The sequence below is a fragment of the Varroa destructor genome, unplaced genomic scaffold (genome assembly GCF_002443255.2).
Source record: "Varroa destructor unplaced genomic scaffold, Vdes_3.0 BEIS01000003.1, whole genome shotgun sequence".
In the NCBI taxonomy this organism is placed as follows: Eukaryota; Metazoa; Arthropoda; class Arachnida; order Mesostigmata; family Varroidae; genus Varroa; species Varroa destructor.
In genome coordinates this window covers 10198341-10211065 of record NW_019211456.1, presented here as the reverse complement: position 1 = coordinate 10211065, position 12725 = coordinate 10198341, and the positions used below count along the sequence as shown (strand labels likewise).

Sequence of the window (12725 nt, the reverse complement as noted above, 5' to 3'; positions counted from 1 at the left end):
TTTTCAGCGTTCAGCAAACAAAATGCCCAGGTGAACGCTTTAAAAAAGTATATGGATGCTGAACTAGACTTGTTCGACTACCTAAACTTCTTTTTTTTTTGTCATGTAACTTTTCAAAAGCCACACTTTGTATGCTCAGTGTAACGGCTCTTTAGTGGTGTCATACAACACCAGAATATCTTCAATAATAACAGATCTTCATATGATTTCGCGCTTCAGCAGACATGCATGTATTCAATCATGTTGAATATATCGATCCATAACACGATCAGTCGTTTTGTTGCCAATGATATTGGCAACTTCTTCATTTAGATACGCAGCACTCATAATTATGTATAATTATTACGAAATAAACCGCTTTTTCGCTTGGAATAGGGAGCTAGTGTGAGCTGAACGAACTGAGACGATCTGTGATACTGTGTCCTGCTAGAGTAGCTTAAATAGGCCAGCTTAGCACTGCAGGAAGAGAAAAGATGCCTTCGATTCTGACGTTTCTAATCGTTCGATCATTAAAACTACGGGGAATGATTTATATCGAACAAGTAATAGTGGGTTGCACGCTTTTTGTCCATCCTTCAAAATAATGGAAGTGATCGCAGTCGATAGCTCGAACGACGAGGGCCGAACACAAAGCGACCGAAGGCCGACTCGAGGTTGAAGGTAATTGTTGCAGAGATAACAGCGGCAGTATTTTACAGTGGGGATATATGACAAACGATTTGGTGTACTGAAGAGCAACGGAGAAGGAAAGGAAATTGAGTTAGGCACTTTAGAAGAGTTTAGGAGTAGATCAATGCATGACACGCTTTCATTGCAACTTCGCTATTACTAAGATATAAAAAAAAAAAAGACAGATAAGATAGATACCTCCTTTCAAAGATAGAAAAACTAATCTATACATTCGGATAGTATGCACACGGTGGGTGGGGGCAAAAGGAGGATAACTTAATGTTTGCTTTCGGAAGACAGCAAGCACATCACGTGGACGGCTGGTGTTGTCAAAAAAGGCCTTTGAAACTAAATAGGCAATTCGATTCCAAATGGACGAATCAACATGAGGGTTCCTCGCGCAAAGCGGCTGACGAAATAGAATTTAGGTTTGCAAGCTATTGTCCAACATAATGAATGCATAAACTAGGTTTCCTCGTTACACGGGTTATAAAAGTGTAACTTAAACAGGTATGTTCCATATAACATAAAGCAGTGTTTACATACCTGAACGTAGGTTCTAATTTTCCGTAGTTCAAAATGCGGGCGCAAAGATGTTTCATTCTGATTTTGAAAGGCGTTTCTCATTGATATGACCTTTCAGCTACTCATTGTGTAATGCTTAACGTAGCAGAGGTGTAATGCTACGTGGATGTGAGGTAACCCGCTACCGATCTGGGCTTTACTGATATCTTGCCCGAAAGCTAGAACCTCATCAAATGATAATGGTGGTCACACGTCGCAAACTTAATGCGATCATCATCGTCACCATCACAGTTCTTGCTGTGAGTCACAATGTGTTGTTATTTAGCTGCTGGAAAATAGACTACCCACCAGAATTGGCGGCATCGAACAGGGTTGGCCGCCCCCCCGGCAGGGATCGTCGTCCCGCACAAATTGCTATTCTATAAATATTTTCACAATTCCAACTATTACTATTGAAATACACCCTCGCTTTATAAAGCTTAATACACATATACTCAATTGCTTTCAACATGAATTTGTACACATTTGTAGATATACAATGTTTACTTTACTAATCCATGTGACGTGAAGAAGGATAGGGAATAGGTTGAAGTTTACCAATTGGCCAAGAATTTTGTGGTAAATGACGATGGGGGCTGCCGACGGGAAGCTAGAATCGTCGTCATGGGTCGGGCGTAAGTGGACCCTGATGTTGTTTGCCAATAGTGACAGAAGAACGTTGCAGCGGTTTTGGTTCACAATAATGCAAATGATATGGAAAGCAATATCTGCTGGAACGGCCACTTTCTCAGCCAAAAGTTCGTCAGGGCATCAACCCTTTGTAAATCTATGTTGTACATGACGCTATCCATCCACAAACTCTGGTTTCGTGAGAGCTGGTGTCCATGTCAGCCTCATGTTCATGTCAAAATTTGTTTATAACAGTATCACATGTGAAAATCAAGCGTTTGCTGATCGGTTATTATGCTTAACAGGTGTCAATTGAAAAGAAAAACTAGATCAATTTTGAAAAAATGACTGATGACGTTCAGTTAACTTATTCCCGAGCGAGCTAACGCTTGCTCTCCCTTGAAATGTTTCGACATATATTTATAAAAAGAAAAAAGTATAAAAATGTATGTATAGGAAATGATTCATCTCAAAGTGATTGCTTTGAATGATTCATTCAAAGCTTGAGCTGTTCTGTGTACGAGATTAGTAAGAGTACTATTTTCGTATTCCCATATGTATCACACCAACAACGTTCTAACTAACGGACGAGTATAAAACAAAACCTTGTCCTCTGATACCGTAGAGACGATTTTGACTTGGTTAGGTTAGGTTAGGTCATGTGTCGAAATATACCCCTACTTCGGATATTGTCTACAAATTGTTGAAATATTGTATTGGTATATACGTAAATTTCTACGCAGTCGAGTCTGTTTCCTCCGACCCAAATCGCTGCTAATCGACCTTCTTATTTACAATTGTTTTCTATTAGAACGTTAATAGAAACCTTACGAATCAGTCTGTCAGAAGACGTACTTGAATAGAAGAAGATGTTTCTACGAACTTTTCGTTGTGATTTAGGTTTGTCATATTCAGTTGAATGTGGATAAGGTCAGCTAACAGTAATTACTTCGATAAGTACTAGTGGAACTTATATGGTTAGTAGAAGTCTTAACGTTGAATCTTATAGCCCGCTATAGACAGATTTAATTTTTGAGCAGACAAGGCAGGACCACGAGAAAGGAACGAGTCGAACAGTGCAAAAACTATGTCAAATAAAATAGGACTGCATGTAACAGTGATACGGCGGTCAATAACACAAAGCTACCCTTGATGAACTTATGTTTGCAAAGTTGAAATCCACAAAAATACTGTTTTGGTGGCACCTTACCTTCGTATTTATCTAAATTTCTCTCAGGAAACTTTTCTTCGACTACATCGAGTCGATAAGTAGTATTCAGTTATAACGAATTCAATGACGGTTATAATTGAGTTGACCTTCGATGCTATATTATTGCTGCTAGCACTATGGCTATGATGAGACCTTAACTTCGTACCTCTGATTATCAACGACCAATCAACTGATCGGACTGGTTGATACTATATGATTGTTACAGTTATATCTGATAACGCGACTTTAGAGGCTGGGATTAGTAAGGGAGGTCGGTCACTGAGAGCGTACGAAATGGGTAGTCTTCAATTGGGGTCGACCGGCGTTTGGCCAGTGTTAAAAGTACCGTTGACGTCGTTACCGCGGCTCGGTAAGATTCGTAGGACAGGTCAGTAGCGAAGGGAAACGACAGTAGCAAACGTCAAACGTTGAGAAGCGTTTCCTATGTTATTACCGCTGCTGCCATGGCGGTTGCCGTCAGAGCGATATTGCAGACGAACAGCAGGAGACTGGAAGACGCCGTCATCATCCAGATCACTCGCTTCTTTCGGGAGGAGCGGGGTTGTCCATTGGGTCAGTGATTACACCTGTTTAGCATATCTATTGAAAAATGATAAGCGTTATTATGTTCATGCCGCTTGCACAAACAGAGTTTTTGGTAATCCCCCAAACGCCCATCGCATGTACCTGTTGTATAATATGTAGCAGCGAAATGTTAAGCTATAGGAAAGCAAGGTGAACGCGAGGAGTGTTGGCGATGACTGCTATAAGCAGACTGCATGAACATGAGATGATGGCGGTCCATAAGCGGACTGAACGACGCTGTTTTTTTTTTTCATTATAGTCCAAACCTTCAGCCGTTGACAATGACCACCTGTCGTCTGAGGTGCCGTTCGGGTGGCGATAGAATGCTAACACAGCATAGATGACTTTCATAGGTTTTTTTAGTTAAAGCTAAGGAATTTTGAATGTTGCCGATACGACGCAGTGTGAACCGCATGACGGTGCTGCGCGCTAGAAGGTGATTTGATGTCCACCAGTCGTGGCAGGGGTAGCTGTGCTTTATACTTCTGGTGATGGTATCAGTGATCAGGGAAATACACTGCTGGTCAATTTGCAGTGAACCCCCCAAATTGGCGATAAGTACGCAAGCACTTCCGCGACGTCTTCGTTGACAATGAAAAGGCAAGGTAACCAAGCAATGACACTGTCACCGTAAATGACTGTGGCCACATTTCAGTTTGGTGGGGTGGTAAACCTCGAATACTAGCATGGTATTATATACTCAGTTTTATCGATGAAACATAGAACATTTTCGCGTCGAAGCACGAGCCCACCCTTACGTAAAGCTGGAACCAAAATCATCAAAGCATGTTTATTAATCAGAACTTGCATTGAACTTACGTTAATAAAATTGTACTCACGAGCTCAAAAATACTAACGCTTCTATCGTTTACCGGAAATCGATGGCTTAACGAATTGAATTGGGATTCAACCCCCCAATTGACACCTCATGATGACATTTATTTCATGTTAAACAATGGTAAACTCTGTTAGGGGTGAATTGGAATTAAGCTGTCTCTAATGGACCAACAGATACGCGTGAAGGTGAATCCATTGTATCTGCTCTACAATGTCAGCAAAATAAGAGAACTGCCGTATCAACAAGGCACGTATTTTGAAAGGGGAATAGATTGGCTTATCCATAGAAAGATGGCATATACTTCGCCAGCTATGTTTGTACCTAGAAATGAAGTTAAAATCATCAATAAACGATAGACGAAAATGAGTAAATAAATGGTATTTATTTTAAGAATAAAAACAGTCATTGCATTTAGTAATAGGTATGCATATATATATATTTTTTTTTTTGGGAAAAATATGTAACAATAAGACCGATTATGTTTCCCGAGAGTTCTCCTGAAACATCTCGTGGGAAAAGAAAAGCGAAATTTGTTAGCTATTATTGAGGATGTAATGGGAAAGGGGAAAGATAAACTAGCACGGATAAAAAGTAAAAAATGATAGAACTCCGGAAGTATGCGAGATCGCATGAGTATCGAAAGAAGGTAGCTGAATCCATAGACGTAGAATGAGACCATTCGAGATCATTGACCAAACGATTAGCTTGGTCCTTTGCGCGAACAAGTACAAAGGTCAACGGCGTCCTTTAGAAAAATATACCACTTATTTAAAAAGCTCGGAGAAGATTATGATATTTAAATATAAGGGGAATGCCCGCGGAAAAGATAACATTTCTATTCCAGGTTTTAAAAAAGAAATTGAAAACAACCTTCGCTTAAGTTTTTAAAAAAATAATTATAGTTATATATTCCTGAGCAGAAAATCCGAACGAATGTTTTCTGCCAGGCTGCGATTAGATCTGTCGGATAAATAGACCAGTATCAACCCTTCAATTAGCAATTTTTGATTTGGGCCAGCTCAAATTAAAATGATAATTAATAATTTTCTTACAAAATATGCCAAAGCTAAAGCCAATTTAACACATTTCCATTACTCATGGTAACATTTGGTAAATACTAACCTATTCTATATATTCGATTACGCGAAGTATATTTCCTCTGGATTCTTCCATAATGGAGATACAATGCCACCTGCCAGTTAGTTGTCAAGGAAGACGGTTAATTAAAGTAAAAATGAGATAAGTGAGGAAAATTACGCTAAAGTTAAATGGTAAATTAGTTATTGAAATGTATTAAGTGATTATAAATAAGGAGGCTTTATACAAGCCAAATCAACTTTTTTATTTATTCATATTTGCTGATAGAAGTCAAAACTCTATAATGGTGGGCTACAACACAATATCCCAATATTAGGAAGATTACAGGATAATTTGAAACACATTGCGTCATGAATTTATCCAACTCATCTGAGAGATTTACCAGATGTTTTACAAATGGTATTCAGGTGCAACGAGCGACACGATATTTATTACAGTCTCTTTTCGCATTGGGAGCGCCTACATATATTGTTAAACTTATAAAAACAAAACTTTCTACAGAGTCTATGATGGAACCCATGCACGGAAAACCAAGCGACTGGATATATGTTTAGCGAGTTCATCTCACCATACCCGAAGCACAGAAATTTCTATCAATATTCGCGAATGTTTTCTTCCAGTTTCTAAAAGCTTCTTATCTTAAAGCTTCCGCTGTTAAGATCTGAAAGCGATGACGTGGATCCTGGGACAGTATTAACGAGTCGGGTAGAGGCTACGCGAGGCGATTTTGGATCACTATGCATACTCGTAGTGCTGTAGAGTGTTCAACGTTGTCCGCCGTAAGATTTTCATCAATGACGCGTATTCCACACGTTGCGATCGGAGGTCGAGCGAGACGAAAGCAGTATCGAGGAACAAGGTAACTTGATCACCCACGTGGCCAACGTCGCCTTTTTGTGTTTTTAGTGACGTGAGCAATCCCAAGTACTTGTATTAATTTAAATAGGCAGGAGGCGATCTGGCAAAGTGCAAAATGCCAGTGGCCGATATCCTACCTCCTTTTTTTCAACTTCGTTACCTTCGTTTTAGTTAGGTCAATGGTAAGCTCAAAATCTGTAAAAGGCATGCTGTAATAGAAACCGGTTAAGCCCGCATATTACTAAGTTGTGCGCGTACAATATGATTTCAATTGATTTCCTCAGCCCTTTTTGTTAATCAGAGAGGTCCCGCAGCAAGATGAGTAAAGGGAGCTGAAGTTTGACGGGCAAAAGTTCGGCTACTCCATCTTCAATAGTTAGGTATTCTGTTCTCCTGAAGAATCGTACCGAAATGGTTAAGCGTATTTATAGGGACCCCTCTTGTTTCTAGGCGTCACGTCGAAAGCTGCCTTGAGGTCGATGAATACCACGTATAGGGGTTGCGCGTTGTGGCCAACGCACTCAAGGCGTCGGACATCTGAACCCTGTACGGCGGAGCGTTCTTTCCGGAACCCACGTTGCTCCGTTAAGATAGCGTGTACGCCTCCTAGGTAGCTGTAGTTAGCAAGCCGGCGAACAAAGTATAACAAACGCTTTTATTTTTTATTTCCCGCCATAATAACGGCAACGTTAGGTCGCTCCTTCTTTTAGGGATCATTACTAAAATTGCGTCTTTTCATCGGAGCGGGAAAGTACCCCTATCTGGATGCCCATTAAATGGTGCTGATCAGTACGGTGCCAGAGCACAGCCCAGTTAAAATGCTGGCTGCAGACCCTATTTGAACTAACAACCTTCTTAACGCATAGACATCTAAGATGCTGAAATTTGTACAAGGATATCACATTGTACCGAGATTCTGTCTTCCCACACACGTGCATCGAAAAAGTTCCCCGGACACAAATCTCCGAAAAATAACTTACGCGATTTGAGGAGCTAATTCGGCCAGCCGCCGAACTACCGTAACACGTTATCCATTTCTATGGTTGAACTTCTGCATTGGCAATTAAAGGAGTCTCTAGCCGTTCAAAATATTATAGTTTTGTTGATTTATACGTTTTTCGACAGATTGCTTTAAAAACGGAGGCTGAAGGGTAAAACTCACGCTGTATTTCCGCTATAAGCCTGAAGGCTACGTGAGTCCTCCGGGCGTGGCTGCAAGTATAGTTGGATCATTGCTTGTGCTTCCGGAGGGGGCGGCAAGATTGCGCCGTAGACTGAATGATTTTAAACGGATGTTGCTGTAGATTTCAGCATTTAATAATTTTCTTCAGGATCTTGTTTGCACATAGGCGTCGCAGACTTGGATAATGAGGCGTATCACTATCGGTGTGTAGGAACGAGTGCTTGCGCTTTCTGACAGAGAATGACTCTCATCCTGAAACAGTCGAGGTTTATTCGAGTTATTATTCGAGATTTACTAGCCAACAAGTGATGTCTGCGAGCGTATTTCGAAGAGCCGTAGTGCGGCTTGAGTTCGGCTGGTCAAAGCGAGCGTTGAAATCACCGGCAGTGACTGGAGGAGAAGCAGAATAAACAGCCAACGTTTTCAGTCCATTAACGACTTTTCGCTTCAGTGCGTACGTTGATTCTGAACGAATCAGCCGGCCGAACCAATCAGGCTGCTACGAGACGTACTCGTTAGCCACGCGAAAGAATGACATTTTTCCCCACTAGGCACGGTGTGAGGCCGTACATTTTATAATTGTAAAATACGAAGAGACTTTCACTAGGGCGGCTGGTGTGTTGTCTTTCACGAAACAGTGCCTAGAAGGTAATCGGTAAGTTAAAAAGGCAAAGTGCCCAAGTTTCCGTCCAAGAATATCTATATTGTCCGGAGCTTCCGAAAAAAGGTGCGTCAGAGTTGCAGTTCCCTCACAGAAAGTTCCACTACATAATTCTTAACGTCTTCTTATGGCGTGGCGTCGTTACAAGCGCTGTGATCGTCTTCCCGAGCGGAGATTCAATGTCTCATACCGGAGCCGGCTCCCTAGCCGTCAAGACTGCGACCTGCTCCATGAAGGCTTCGACATACTGGTCGTAGTCCAACTGTTTAGCTTGGTGCTGCTTTTGCCATCGAGAAAAGCTTCACTCGGCGGTTCGTCCTTTTAAAGCTGACCATATGGCCTGACAATGGCTGTTACTTTAAATTCCCGTTATGCATCATGTTGAAACACAGGCGATGGTCAGCACAGCTAGAAGACGCATACGATGGCATTTTATTGAAAAATTTGTAAATTTTTTAATATGGCCTGTGTTCCAATTTATAAACGGCTGGCCAAATGAGGTATACTGCATTAGTGAATTCTAGGTAAGACAGGTCCATTCATTACATGTACATCTCGATATTTTGTGTAGAGATTAGCTAAATCACGTGTAGGAAATTAAAAATGCTTCGTAATCGATATTGTGATTCGTGTTCCAACCTCGCAATTTTCATCTTTCATAGAAAAAGATGAAAGAAGAAGAAATACAACCAAGAGTTTCAGTCTGATCAACCAAGAGTGATACTTGATGATAAATAGCGCAAACAGAATCACTTTGTAGGTCATAAGCCGTCCGTCAAAAATGTTCAAAGTCGTTTAATCCGAGAAATTCATGTAACCAGCTCAAGCCGAGCCATTGCTATACGAAGATGCTATCTTCTGGCAGGGGGTGACCAGCCTCCTGAATGAGCACTTGTATTACAAATAACAACCATAGAAGCCATGCATATTATTCCAGAATTGAACGTATAATTATTTTGACCATTATTTTCCGTTACGTCAATAGAACTATCGATAAGCTTTAGAAACAATAACCTGACGGCCTTTTGTTGTATGTTCCCGCAAGACCAATCCGTCGATACATTTACCTTCTTAAATATGCTTATATATATTATATGTACCGTTACATATATGTATGCTCATACAACACATACATAAAGAACAAACAGAATTAGGGATGCGACTTTTCATTGTATTCTAATTTTCCAACAATCTTGCTCTTCATCTTGTATCGTCGTCAGGTGAGAGCAGATCTACATGGAGATAACGTTACAATTCTGGACCAGGTAATACTTTTTCCAGCGAACGTCGGTGGATATCATGAACTACATCAGCAACGCTGCTATTACTTTAGCAATAACGATAGCGTTAAGGGGTCCCAAACTAATTTTTCTACATAATTTCCCATATTAGAAGATTTAGCAAGCGAAATTGACTCATCGTTTACGTTCGATACTGCCACTATTAAGAAAGCAGCCTAGACGGACAAACCAATGTACTTTGTTAGTAGCAGATTGGCTTGTTCGAGCACCAGCCCGCAGGAACGCGATGATCCAAAGGCGGAATCTAATTAATTTGGTCATAGTAGAAAAAAGAAGAAGAGAAATACATCAGTGAAATGAAATCGAACAAGCGGAGTGGTGCTAAACTGTGATTTGTACGGCGAAACAGCCTTGGTGGTGAAACCCAGGACAATTATCGGTGAGTGAGCTGTAGTTAGTCAGGCGGTGTTACAGCGCAGGCCGATAGAGCCAGTCTTCAGCAGCTATACGAACCAGTCGTAGGGAAGACTTCAGACAAACCTTTCAATGTAGCTAGACACAGGTTGACGATGAAATCATAACTGATACGGTGAGTCGCTGGTGAAATCATGTCTGGCTGATTCATCTGGGCTGATAAATCATCGGATTATCTAATTCGACATACCACGGCTGCTCAAATGAACGGCCCAATATGTTTGTGCTGGGTATCATCTTTTCAGGCAATTCCTTTTTCAACAATAGTTTATTCGGTTCTCGAACTAAAACTTCGTGCCGTATGCTTTGTGCGACATGTTTCGGTTGAGTCCAAAGGCATAAACAGAATTCGGGAACGAAACGTACATGTGAGACTCCCCGCCAGCGATACAGACTTACTACAGAGTTGTATGAATAGATAAATGGTCATTAACAGTGTTAAACAAAGAAGATATAACAACTCATTAGGAGACAAAGATTACCCAATTGCCTTTGATGCTCCTTGCTAATATTTAATGGGTATTGGATTTCTATATATACACCCTTTTTTTTTTGCATAGTTAAGGCTGATATCGTTGGTGGACGATTCAAGTAAGCAGAAAAAAAGCGTACGGGATTTAGCATAGCGATCGTTGTATATGTACGTAAGCCGGAAAAATTGCCCCTTAGTACTGCGTGGTCCTTGTGAAGAATATGCTATCGTAGCGCGTCCAGGCAAATTAGTTTGAAAGTAATCTTAATAAAAGTGAGCTTTTAATTGTTCATTTCATAGCTATATATATATATATATATATATATATATATATATATATATATATATATATCTATTATTAGTATAAATTTTGTATTATATATAATACAGGAAATGGCGTACAATGTCTACAAATTGTTCCAGCAATGTTTATGAAGGTGAAACTTGCCCCGTGAATGCCCATTGAGATATGAATGAAATGTCAAGCTTCGGTAATGATCTGAAGTGATCAAAGACATGTTTAATCGCTATGGTGACCTTTACCAGCTATTTTATGTAGTCCTATTTTCTAAGCTGCAGTAGCTCTTTGGTAGCATACGCGGCATAGGCACAATTCTTTATGCCTATTAAAGGGTTCGTCCTCCATGATATTTCTCGGCCCAAATCAACATCAGTTTTGCGTTAGTTGAATAGGATAAAAGCTGTATGCTTGAATACGCTTTAGAAGACATGTCGTATTTGTAAAGTTCTTTAATCTAGATTCTTTTGTTATATCTTTTAGATTTTGGAAATAATGCCAAAACGGAATTACCGTTTGCCAGAGAATTGTCAGACTGTTGCCTCTCTCATGAAAGTCAAAGCCATCATCGCTTCATTTAATGGCTTACGCACTGTTTTGTATCAGTTCATAATAAGAGACATCATTGAAAGTACTTATATTCGTTTGATTTGATACCGCCATCTGTTTGCGTGCCTGTTTTTCAGTGAGTTGAAGGTTTCGTAGCGGTCGACTTCCGCACCGACCACGAGTATACTTCAATCGCTAATAACGAGGACTGAAGTGCAAATATTCATGCTGACTTCGCTGCTAATTTCACTTCAAAATCTACTTCACGTTGAAGACACCTCATGCGAACTGTTGAGGTTCGATGAAAGACCGAATCGATTTTAATAGTCTGTCCAGTTGGACATCGCTGGCTAACGGATACACAATATATTAAATGTACATTTCTGGCGGATTTGTCTCGCGGACGTAGCTTGACGGTCTGTCAGTCATAAATGACATTAGTCGCAATACAATTTCAGAGTAAGCTGCAGTTTCTCTGATTAATCAAATATAGAGATGGGGTCAATGTATCAGGAAACAGATGTCAAACATTTCGGTGAAGTTTCGTGTTCTGATCGTTTACCTTTAGGCTATTTTTATTGAACGCGTCCAATACGATTACATTAGTGGGGCACGGCCTGCTGCTGAGTGCCGACATTGAGCCGGTCGGATGTAAGAGCATTACTTATATAGCTGTTCATAACATCTATTTATCTAAATCTCTTAATTTCCTTAATTAATAATTAAAGTTTCCTGACTACGTCGGTATTTCCTTTGTAGCAGCCTTTGTAACAGTGTGGCACAGTTCTCTTCTTCAAACTGGCCTGACGACTGTGTGCGTTTTCTGTATTCCGCTCCTGCTGCCACTGTTGCTTCCCGCCATCACTATTTGAAGGTGCACGCGTATACATTTGCACTCAAAGCGAAATGAAGCCCCGTCCATTACCGCAGTAACTGTAGTTACCTCTGCGCGTACCGCCGTAAGGTTAGTCGCAATGCCGTTTCTGCCGAAAGAGTTATATAACGGCCACCAACGGATGGGATATTCTCGGTAATATCGTAATTATAGCTCCATTATTTCCACTGTTACTATTAAATATGTTATCCATTTTTTAGTTGATTATGTTTGGGAATCATCGTTATCCAGCCCGGGCTCCTGAGGAGTGGCGGCGCCACAGTCTATTGTACATGACTTTCAGACTATAAGGCAAATTCGATGGGGCGGCTCCGTAATTTCGCTTGACGCCAAAAATGATGAAAACGTTGATTCATAATAGTTCGAGAGACTAGAGGCAGGAGTATGGTACATCTATGTGTCTAAATGAGCCGGTCGTAGCTTCACTGTACCGCAAATTTGAAGCCATTCGACTTATTGCATACGTCGCTGTCTATACCGAGCGAACTGAGCATCTGACA

At 40.6% G+C, this 12725-nt stretch overlaps 1 long non-coding RNA gene across 1 annotated transcript in view; it reads left to right on the top strand.

Moving 5' to 3' along the window:
* The window catches only part of LOC147756502 (uncharacterized), a 21141-nt gene extending 8958 nt beyond the window's left edge, over nucleotides 1–12183 (top strand). The window contains exons 2-5 of the long non-coding RNA XR_015323862.1: nucleotides 6215–6453; nucleotides 6903–7049; nucleotides 9517–9561; nucleotides 11468–12183. This is a non-coding gene — a long non-coding RNA (uncharacterized LOC147756502). The remainder of the gene's footprint in view (nucleotides 1–6214; nucleotides 6454–6902; nucleotides 7050–9516; nucleotides 9562–11467) is intronic.
* The last annotated feature ends 542 nt before the right edge of the window (nucleotides 12184–12725 follow it).